The sequence below is a fragment of the Herpailurus yagouaroundi genome, unplaced genomic scaffold, assembly GCF_014898765.1.
Source record: "Herpailurus yagouaroundi ecotype Mexico unplaced genomic scaffold, PumYag 142, whole genome shotgun sequence".
NCBI lineage: Eukaryota > Metazoa > Chordata > Mammalia > Carnivora > Felidae > Herpailurus > Herpailurus yagouaroundi.
In genome coordinates this window covers 3,940,247-3,950,886 of record NW_024412397.1, presented here as the reverse complement: position 1 = coordinate 3,950,886, position 10,640 = coordinate 3,940,247, and the positions used below count along the sequence as shown (strand labels likewise).

The 10,640-nt window shown below is 48.0% G+C and overlaps 1 long non-coding RNA gene across 1 annotated transcript in view; it reads right to left on the bottom strand.

Moving 5' to 3' along the window:
* The window catches only part of LOC121032781 (uncharacterized), a 20,474-nt gene extending 15,432 nt beyond the window's left edge, over nt 1-5,042 (bottom strand). Inside the window, exon 1 of the long non-coding RNA XR_005791471.1 lies at nt 4,640-5,042. This is a non-coding gene — a long non-coding RNA (uncharacterized LOC121032781). The remainder of the gene's footprint in view (nt 1-4,639) is intronic.
* Between the last annotated feature and the right edge of the window lie 5,598 nt (nt 5,043-10,640).

Below are 10,640 nucleotides of genomic sequence, written 5' to 3'. Positions count from 1 at the left end.
TTCTTTTCTTTTCTTTTCTTTTCTTTTCTTTTCTTTTCTTTTCTTTTTTTGGGGGGGGCCAAGTTTGGAATTTGTATGAAATCTTTAGAGAATGTGTGAACAGTTTTCCTGGGAAGCTTTGTGGCTTATGAGGCACAGCTCGGGTCCTGTGAGTGTCCGGATGGTTCAGTCGCCAAAGCGTCTCCCCGCCGTGCGTGTGGGACCCTGGACCCGATGACCCGCCCTGGTGCTGTGCCAGCTCTCCTTTGCTGGGAACTTGGTGCCGGTCCCCGGGCACATGTGTGTTCTCTCCCCAAGCCCCGGCCCAACACACGACACTCTCCTGCTGGAATGGGGACATGGTCTCCCATGGTGCCGCCTGCCCCAGTGGGCGCCCCCCCCCCACCCCCCGTGGGCCATCCCGGCTCGCCCACCGCAGGAGGTGACACACAGCCTCCTATTTGGAGATACAGTCTCCCGCTGCTCACAGGCCCTCGCTGTGTCCCAGTGCTTTCTCTTCTCCCCTCTTGTAAGTTACTTCAGCACGAGGATCGCATCCCACGATTTTGTAACCGTCAAAAACACGAACCCTGCTCGGTTTTGCTGTTCAGAGTCAGTAGTTTTTAACAGCCAGTCAGACCTGCTATTTAGATCAGTACATTCAGAACAGTGGCTCATTGACGGAGTGTTTTCTTCCGCTTTTTAGTGAGTGTTTTGATGTAGGAGGGGTGTCTGCCACGGGCACCCTGGCTGGGGCGGCCTCTCTTGTTGGCTCTTCTTCCCTCTCGTGGATGAGCAGATATTTATTGGGTGCTTATTGGCTTTGCTGCCAGGAATGGGAGCAAGCACGTCTCATTCCCCATGGAAATGGGTCACTTCGCCGGGACACATCTTGAGTGTTCCGCAGCATTTGGATGTGTGGGTTCCAGATTCTGGGGTGGGGTGGCTGGCCTGCCCCTACAGTCCCGTGACACCTCCGAGAATTCGAATAGCTGTCCTCAGTTCCCGTCTCCCCTTCCCGTGCGGTAGCCACCTAGCCTGCAGTGCAGGATTTGTTGGCCCAGGCCCTGCTGTCCTGCCCCCTCGGGTGGCGACTTGCTTTACTGAATGGAGACCAGGGCAGTAGGTCTACCTTGAAAGATTCTCTTCCCTCCACTCCTCCCCAGGTCAGGGACCGTGGAGGTGTGTCTGTGCTTGCAGGTGTGACAGTGACCCTTGATGTCAAGGACGACATGTTTCATTGTATATAGTTGGGGAACTAACATATTCCATTTTGCTTATGCTTCTCTTACCTAACTTATTTGATTTCTTCCTTACTCAGGGAAGCTCCTAAAAAATAAGTAAAAATTAAGAACAGGGGGTTTAATAGTGAAACAAACCAGCTGTTAAAACAATGGAAGGTCATTCTGTCACAGCTCTGGAGGCTGGTTGGAAGTCAGAAGTCAAGGGGTCGGCAAGACTACTCTCCCTCTGACGGCTGTGGGGAGAATCCTTCCTCACCTCTTCCAGCTTTTGGGGGCTCCTGGCAGTCCTCGGTGTACCGTGGCTTGTGACTGTGTCCCTGTACTCTGCTCCCATTGCCACGTGGCTGCCTTTTCTGTGTCTTCTCTCATTATTAGCCACCAATCACTGGATTTAGGACCCATCCTGATCTGATGACGTCACTGAAACGAAATAAATTGCATCCACGGAGATCCTATTTCTGAGTAAAGTCACAATGTTAGGTTCTAGAAGGACATGAATTTTGGAGGACCCTGGTCAACCTACTGTAGGAGAATATGATGCCTTATCTTTTCGGCAACAGCTTTTATTAAAGATTGGAGGTAGATGTGTAAGCTACCGTGAGTCCTATATGTGCTCAGGATGCTTTGTAAATATTAGATATTGACAACCAATGTCTCGGTTATTGACGAGGAGCAACAAACAGTACCATCTTGACCACTTGGTGTATGGACTGTGGCCATTGCTAGTCCCACAGTGACAGGAAGGACGGACCCGTCTTCATGGGACTCATCCTGACAGGTAGGTGTTCACTGGTCAGCTGGGAGGAGCCTACGTCTTCACCATCTGGGCGGGGGGCGATACAAAAGAAGGGTCCCCCACTAGCTCATCCTCAAGAAAGTTGCAATACTGTGATTCACCAAAACATCTCGGAACAAATTGAGGTCAGTAAATGAGTGTAGCATTAGTCATGTTGAGTGTGTTTCCATGACACTGGATGACTGAAGGGCAAAACACTCCTCCCGATTGACAGGAGTTACAGTGTACCATCGTCAATCAGAAGGGCGGCTGGTAGGTGCTGTACCCACCGGAGGCTTCTTACGGGGCATGTGCTAACGGACCGGTCGTTGTTAGATTTGGTGGTGAAGATGAGGACACTCAATGGCGAGCAGCCACTGCAAGTGGACGGTGGGGTCCTTTGGGGGGCCCCTTTCCTTCGGGTTCTGAGGTTGGTGTTGGTCAAAGGGCCACTCAGGGATGACATGGGCCTTGTAGCCTGCCGCTTTAATCCCTCCCGGACCTCTGCGTGAGGCGATCGCCTGTGGTGTTGGTGTTGTGAGTAGCGGCCGCGTGTGCCGCGGTGGCCATGGTTAGCGTGTTCAGTAGGAATCGCTGAGGAGTGTTCAGATTTGGGAGAATGACGAACACCGCGCAGTTTCATCTGCTACGTTAATTACTGGTGACCAGCCCTAAATTAGCTCAGGAGTCCAAAAAGCTTTTTTTTTTTTTTTTTTTTTTAAATGCATTTCCTATGTGCGCAGTTCTCCTCTGAGTTTCATTTGAATGTTTTTGCCTTTTCTTCAAATTATTAGTAGGGCCTTAGGGCAGGCTCTTTAGGGGTAACACAACATATGGTCCAGGAAGTTGCAGGCTTATGGGAAAAATAGGGCTAGGGCCAGACCATTCCAAACCCACGCAGCTTGGTAACCAGGGTACAGAATAAAACGATCATAATAAAAAAAGCCGGGATAAGTTTCTAATAAAGAAAGAAACGCTGTGGTACACATGAGGCTGCACACTAGGCAAGGGGTGACCGAAGCTTGTCGGAAGGGCGTCAGGTTGCAGGAGGGGGGCCGCGGGCAGCGGACCAGCTGGCCCGCACCCCGCGGAGGCCCCTCACCCTGGTGCAGCACCCACAGGTTGGAGAAATCGGAGGGAGCCACGAGGCGCCCTTGTGAGCCTGATGTGGTTCCTCCGGTGACCGACGACGGACAGGAGCCGGGGGCTGGTTTCCTCCAGCACAGCTGGGTCGGTCAGGGCGTCACGCCACAGCTGTTTGGTTTGGCCCATCCTGAGTCTGTTGCGGCCCTTGCATTTTCCTGGTGAAGGATGCGCGCTGGGTGTTCCGCGCTCCGATGGCCTTGGTACAGGGCTGGCTTGAGTCCCGCGTTCTCTGCATCTCACTGTTACGACTTGGAGACCGTAGGTACTACTTACCAGAGGAGGTGTTAGCTTAGGAAGAGCCGGTAAAGGGAGCCGAAGAAGCCAAGATTCTTTGACCTCATCCTTTGCAAAGGTTAATAATCCAGCCCCGAGAATATGAAAGCCCTTCTCCGTCTCCCCCATCTCCGCCCCGTCTCTGTCGGTCTGTCTGTCTTTGTGTCCCAAGTGTGTGTGTGTGTGTGTGTGTGTGTGTGTGTGCACGCGTCTGCTAACACCATAGGAGAGAATTCTTTTAAAAGTTAATGAAGGAGTTGCAGTGGAACCCTATTAGATTTTCCTTCCATTAAATGGCTGCTACAGACTTTTAATGGATGTTTTTAACTAGGCATTGTTGTCAAAAGGAGTATTGCACAAATGAAAACCAGGCCTACAATCTGTGAAGAGAAACTAGATTTACTTTTTGCCTTTAGGTAAAAACGGAGAAGAGCAGGGAGGAGGTGAATTCTGCATTGGTATTTTGAGAAGTTGGATTCAGGAAGATAGCCAGTGCTACCCGGGGCTACGGAAGGGAACAAACGCTTTGTGGGTGCCTCTGTTTGTAAAGCTAAGGCATGAACGGGAACCCTGGATTTTTAGGGGTATGTCAGTGCTAATTTTAAGCCGTTATATTGATATTTAAAATACCTTCTTAGCTTTATGATACTGCACCGTGTTTTCTGTATTTAAACATATGAAGCTGGACAAAGAAGGGAAGATTAGACTTTTCAGGCTTGCTGATCTAGACCTGAGATGTCTCCTTACCATCACCATAAGCATACGGACTTTTTAGAACTGCTGGCTTTTCGGTTTCTCATTTTATTCTGATGTATTTTATCTCTTTGGCCCTATACGGTCTGTTTACTGAAACTTCAGAATTTGTGTTTCAAGCATGGGAAATTCTTGTCTTATCTGGGGATGTACCAGAGGACGGCTCCTCATTGGAAAGTGACTGTCATTCACATTCGTGACAAATTCTTCATCCGCATGGCAGTTAGCAAATGGTACCCAGTCCTGTGACGCAACCCATCATGTGTGCCACGACAGAAACAAGTTCTGTTTCCTTATACTAAGTATCCCGATTATTCTGAGTGTTAAATCTCAGGCAGCCTTTGTCTCTGACTTCTATTGAGACTGTTCTGTGAAACAAATTCAGTGTCATGAACCCCCCCTCGCCCCGCCCCCGTGAATGTGTGGTCACGTCCTCTCCACGCACCCTCAGCTCGTGAGGCATCCTTACCTTACGAGTATCCAACCGAGGTGGGTGTTTCAAATTTTGCTTCCCTTGAACCAGGCCAGGCGTTTTGAAGAGAAAGTCCCAACACAGAGCATTTGTTAGTTGGGTATTTCCTGTGAAAGACTGGATCTGGTTGTCTGGCAGGAAGTCGGCTGAGATGCACGTACTGTGCGGGGCTGTCTTGCTGCCTGTGACAATGTGACTCGTGTGCGCGTGTCGCGTGGCAGAGAAAGAGGAAGCGCTGTGGCTTTCATGGGGTGTCCCTCCTGTCCCTCAGGAAAGTGGGGGTGACATTGGGAGTCCCACATCTCTGCTCAACCCCAGATGGGGTGGTGTTGGTACACAGACCTGGATGAGTTAGTTCGTTGTGTGTGTGTGTGTGTGTGTGTGTGTGTGTGTGTGTGTGAGAGAGAGAGAGAGAGAGGAGTAGAGCCCTACATCAGGTCCATTGACATGTGCCCCAATGTACAGCTGTCCATCACTTGATTGCCTGTGAGCTCAGATCCCACAATTAGCACTACTGAAATCTCTGATACTAGATTTAATTTTATGAGCTGTATTATCCAATGCTGTTAAGCCATTTAGATCATGTCCGAGTCATGGGATTTAGACGTGGTGATGGCTTTGATTCTTTGTGTCTGTGTGTATGTGTGGTGGGGGGGGGGGAATTGAAAACCTGTGGCCTTCTTTTCTCTTAGGCACAAAACTAGTTTAATTGAAAGAATAATTTGGCCTGCTGCCGGTCCAGCAGAAGAGCTTGAGATGTGGCAGATTTTCTCTCCTTTCCTCCAAACTCAAGAATTTAATGCCAGCAGGTGGAGTTCTGAAGGCTGCCATCAAGTATACAGAGACAATAACTGTCTTCAAAGCGGAATTTTGTCAATATTTTTTGCTGGGGGCCAAAGAACATTCGCGGTAATGGAGTACTGAAACCCTGCTTGAAGAGGCCGCCGCGAGCCAGGGGCCGGAGGATTTATTCCACGTTGGAGCCCGCAGTATTTTGGCGGTATATACGGCTTCTTCATAATCTTCGCTCCAGCAGATGGAGGTGCCCAAATACGATTTTCCCTTCTGGAGGCGCCTTTGGTGGACATGCCTGCACAGGGCCGGCGAACTGGCCGAAAGCACCTTGGCTTGGTAGCTTCCACCGCCTGCTTGCCGCCCTCACCGAATGCCAGTGCTTTCCTACAGATAATGCACACGGCACAGGTGCTGGAGATCTGCCCCGCCGTGGACGTGACCTTGTTTCCAGGGTTGCACAGTCACGCCTGCCCCAACTCTGGAGGGCTGTGCAGCCCCTCCCTGGGCCTGTGCTGATCCCTCAGCCGGCCCAGTCGTGTGCCTTTGCTCCTCGAAGATGCCAGGGCACCATGCTTTTGTAGGAAGTCGGTCGAATTAGCAGATGGCACAACCCCCCGAAATCTCATGGCCTTTATGACTTAAAACAGATGTTCGAGTCCGTGCACGGATTGCCTGGCCCCTTGAGTTCTCTTACTTTGAAAAGAATCATCCCCTGAAATTTCATTTTGGAAAGCATCTTTCCCCCTCATTCTGTTTGTGAGTACAGCTGCCTGCATTTTTCCGGCTTTTCCGGTAAAGCAGGTTTCTGATGCAGAGGTGAGGCCATTTTTGTCATTTGCTAATGATGTTCCCGTATTTAGTGTAATTAGGGAAACAGAGGAGTAGCCACACACACAGCCTTGTCCTTCTTCTGAAGTGTGAAAAATATTGGCAACTTTATCACCGAATGTGCTTATTTGAAATGTTTAGACTTCGCTATTTTTTTTAAACTTCCTGTTCATGTTAACAGAGAAGGGCGATAGCTAAAGGTTTTATTTATTCAGAGCCACGGTGCAGGCAAAGTGAAAGTAAACCCTAGGCTTCCGGTTGCATTTAAAAACCAGAAAAACAGAACTCTGTTTTCTAAGATATAAAGATAAGGGCAGTAGCCAAATACATTTTTTTTTTTTTTTGGAAGAAATCGCGAACAGAAAGCACCTAGAACTATGTTTCGAGGATGGGTATGAAAAACACAGGCAAGCTTAGAAAAATTTTTCCAGCCCGGAAAACTGTGCCTCCAGCAGGCAGACAGGACTTTCATCACACTCACAGACAGCGTCCGAATTGTGGCTCATCACGGCATCCGTGGCTTCAATAATTGCATTCTAGTTCAAGTGTAAAATTCGTGCTTGCGTCCAACTTAATAATACTGCTGGCTTTTAATGAAGACTTTTTCCCTTCAGAAATAACATGGCATGAAGTTTCACGTGGAATGTGCTGGAAGCGTATTAATCCCTCGGTTGGTATAGAAAGCAGTGAATTTCGGTCCACGTATTTCTTTTATGCTCATCTTCGTGTGTATATTTCAGGCATTAATTTGGGATTCTTTAGATACTCCTTTCTCATTTTGTGTCATTCAAAGATTGTGTATTATGATGAGATAGGGTAAGTGGTGATGAATTTAGAAAGGTAGAGACTGAAAATACCAATTGACTTCTGTAAATACAGTTGACAGCTAATTGGCCCCTATTAATGAAGGATTGAAGTAAAAAGAAAGCGGAAAAACCACAAATTCTAAAAAAGTGTATTTTTTCTCTTTGGAGTCCATTTTGTATAGGAAGCTAGTGTTTCAATTAAACCTGACATATATATATACACACACACACACATACACATACATATACATATACATATACATATACATATACATATACACATACACATATACATATATATGCATATGTATATGTGTATATATATATATATGTACATTTACTTGTCGAAATTATATTTTCCTCCTGTTAATAATACAGCCCTATCGGTGTAGTGTGTCCAACCTCACAAACTGTGATCGTTTAATTATGCTCTATACTGTCTGCATTCCTTGCTAAGTCTTGTGTGAGCCCGCTGAGAATTTCCTTGTGAACGGTTAAGAAATAACAGCAGAATCAAGGATCCAGAAATCTGGTGTGTCAAGAAGGAGGTGAAGGCACAAGCCAGTGGGCGTACGGACAAACCCTTTGTGTTTTAGAGGACCCATCCGCACTTTCCAGTGGTGGGGGTGGGCATCGACGTGTCTGCAGCTTGCTGAGTGAGAGGGGCAGGAGAGGTCTGGGGAGAAGACTCAGCGGCTGTCCCTGGCGGTGGGGGGGCTCACCATGGACCACCCTGGCTCTTCTGCCTGCTCGCCTTACTTGTCTGCTCCCGGCCTCTTTAAGGGCGAAGGTTCGGAGTCTTTTTGGCACCCGCCTTCCCCCACACTCCAGTCTTCTGGGTCTCCGGGTTTGGTGGCACTGTCTTTGCACACATCTCTGCAGGGGCCACCCCCCGCCCCCCAGATGTGCCTGGTCACCAGCACTTCATGCTGGGCCAGCTGCTCAGATCTCCCTTTCCAGGACAATCCACCTGTAGCTCTCCCCACAAAGGTCCTGGAGAACACTGTCCTAGAAAAGTTTAAGAATCCCGAGTTTCTTGGGACAACATGTCGTGGGTCCTGGGGAATGTATCCCCAGGATACATTGATGTATCAGGATATATTGATGTATGATACTGAATGTATCCCACTCAGGCCCCAGTCTCTCCATCTCTGAGGTGCAGGGGTGGGGTTGGACGCAGGTTCTGTTCTGGCCTGGCCTCTGCCCTGCACTCCGCCTGGGACTCCTTCTGGCTCTTGTGTCCATCGGCAGTGAATCTCAGACTTGACTTTCACCGTCCATTCCCGGGGCCCCCTACCCCGGCCGAGTACCTGGGAGAACTTCCCAGCACCGAGTTCTCCTCTGTTCCTCAGGTCCGGCCCTGCTCACTGCGTCTGTCTTCCTCGCTAGAGTGAGGGCAGCTCGAAATCGGAGCCGCCTTCCCTTTGCCCCTCCACCGCCGAGGACGGTGCCCGACACACTCTAGACCCCGAGTAGACTTTGGGTGAGTGAATGAGTGGACGAACGGCCAGCCAGCCAATGAATGAATGGATCGTTCAATCTTACCAGTTCTTCTGCCAAGATCCCCCTTTCCTGGAAGCTGAAAGAACAGTCCCTTAAGGAAGGGCCCGTAGAGCCCTTTGGTCTCCACAGGAGGCTCTGTCACCTTGGGGCTTCAGGCTTCGCCCCTTGCCAGAGCGTAAGTTCCTCAGTGAGCTTATGCGTCTTTGCACCGGGACGCCGCTTGACCGAATCACCCAACGGAGTGACTCTGAGTTACCAGCAATGTTGCAGTCGTGCATTTAGGGCTGGCGGGATGGGGGGGGGGCAAGGAGGGGGTCTTCGATGGGGGGCCTTTAGCGGATGATGAGCAGACTGAACCCAGGCGGGCTGGGCACTTGATGGTGGCAGGTGAGGACCCCGGACTTTCACTCCAGCGTCTGTCTCGTGAGGGGGCCCTGGACGTGGCGTATTCGCAGGCGAGGCATCCTCTCTGTACTTAGTGTCACGGCTGGTCCGGTGCACTTCGAGTTCTCACGCTGCACTGTTACCCTTGTAGCACCTACACGTATTTTCCATATATTTTATTAGAAATGTATTTATTAGATTCTTTCTTCAGTTATTTCTGCCCGTGTTTGTTCATTTTTCTATTGCTTTGTTCATTTTTTTTATGGATTTGGAAAAATTCTAATAAGGATGTTCACTCCTCTTTCTAGTATCTGTATAGTAGCAAACCCTTTGGTTTGACTTAAAAATTAGTTTGTGACGGGGGCACCTGGGTGGCTCAGTCAGTTGAGCGTCCGACTTCGGCTCAGGTCATGGTCTCGCGGTCTGTGAGTTCGAGCCCCACGTTGGGCTCTGTGCTGACAGCTCGGAGCCTGGAGCCTGCTTCAGATTCTGTGTTTCCTTCTCTCTCTGCCCCTCCCCTGCTCACACTCTGTCTGTCTGTCTCTCTCTAAAAAAGAAATAAACATTAAAAATATATAAAAAAAATTAGTTTGTGGTGTTTTTGTCCTCTTCTGTTATCTTTTAAGATTACACAAGTGAGATATATATATATATATACACACACACACACACACACACATGTATGTATATAATATACACACAGACACACGTATGTGTGTGTGTGTGTGTGTGTGTGTATTAAAAACCTTGAACAAAGAAAACGAAGTTTTAAAATAGATGAAGCTTATGTGAAATCCTATCCTCTAGAAATAACCAAAGTTGATATTTTGGTGTAGAAGGATCTTTTCCTATGCAAATATATACATATAAGTACTTTGCATAGATTTTTACCAAAGTGGTTTCTTCTTACATAGTTTGTTTTACAGTTTACTTTTTAGCTCATAACATTTACCATGCCAATATAGACCTACTTTGTCATTTTAAGTACTTGCATATTATCCCATTTTATTGATATGCACAATTTAGTGGAGAAATCAACCATTGTTGGAAATTTAGTTCTGGCTCAGTTTCACAGATGTAAACAACGATGTAATTAATATCTCTGTATGTATATCTTGGCAATAGTGTCATCATTTCCGTGATAAATTCCCAGAAGTAGAATTACCAGGTCAAAGGTTTGGGCTGTTTTAAATTATTTTGGTACATACACTGCCAGCTGGCCTTCTGGGAAGGCTGTGTACATTTCCAGCACCCCCAGAACTGTGTGTTTCCCTGGGCCGTGGCAGAGTTTTGATGGACTGAGCTGTTTTGATGCAGTCTCACCGGTCCTTTCCTGCATAGTTTCCGCCTCTGAAGGAATGTTTAGAAGGCATCTTCCAACCTCCACGATTATGTAAATACTCAGTTTTATTGTCTTCTAGTAATTTTATGGATTGATTCTTTTTAAATATTTGGTATATCTGAAATTGATTTTGGCATAGGGTGCGTGGTGGCCATGTGACTTCATTATTTGTTTTCAGATGGCCAGTTTTCCCAGTTCCGTTTAGTCAAAGATCTGTGCTCTCCACACGGAATTCTACAGATGCTCCTTTATTGTCCGCGGGATTCTTGTATATGTTCGGGGCTGTCTCTTAGCTTTCCCTGTGATTTAAATGAGCGGTCTGTCTGTTCCTGACCTGTAC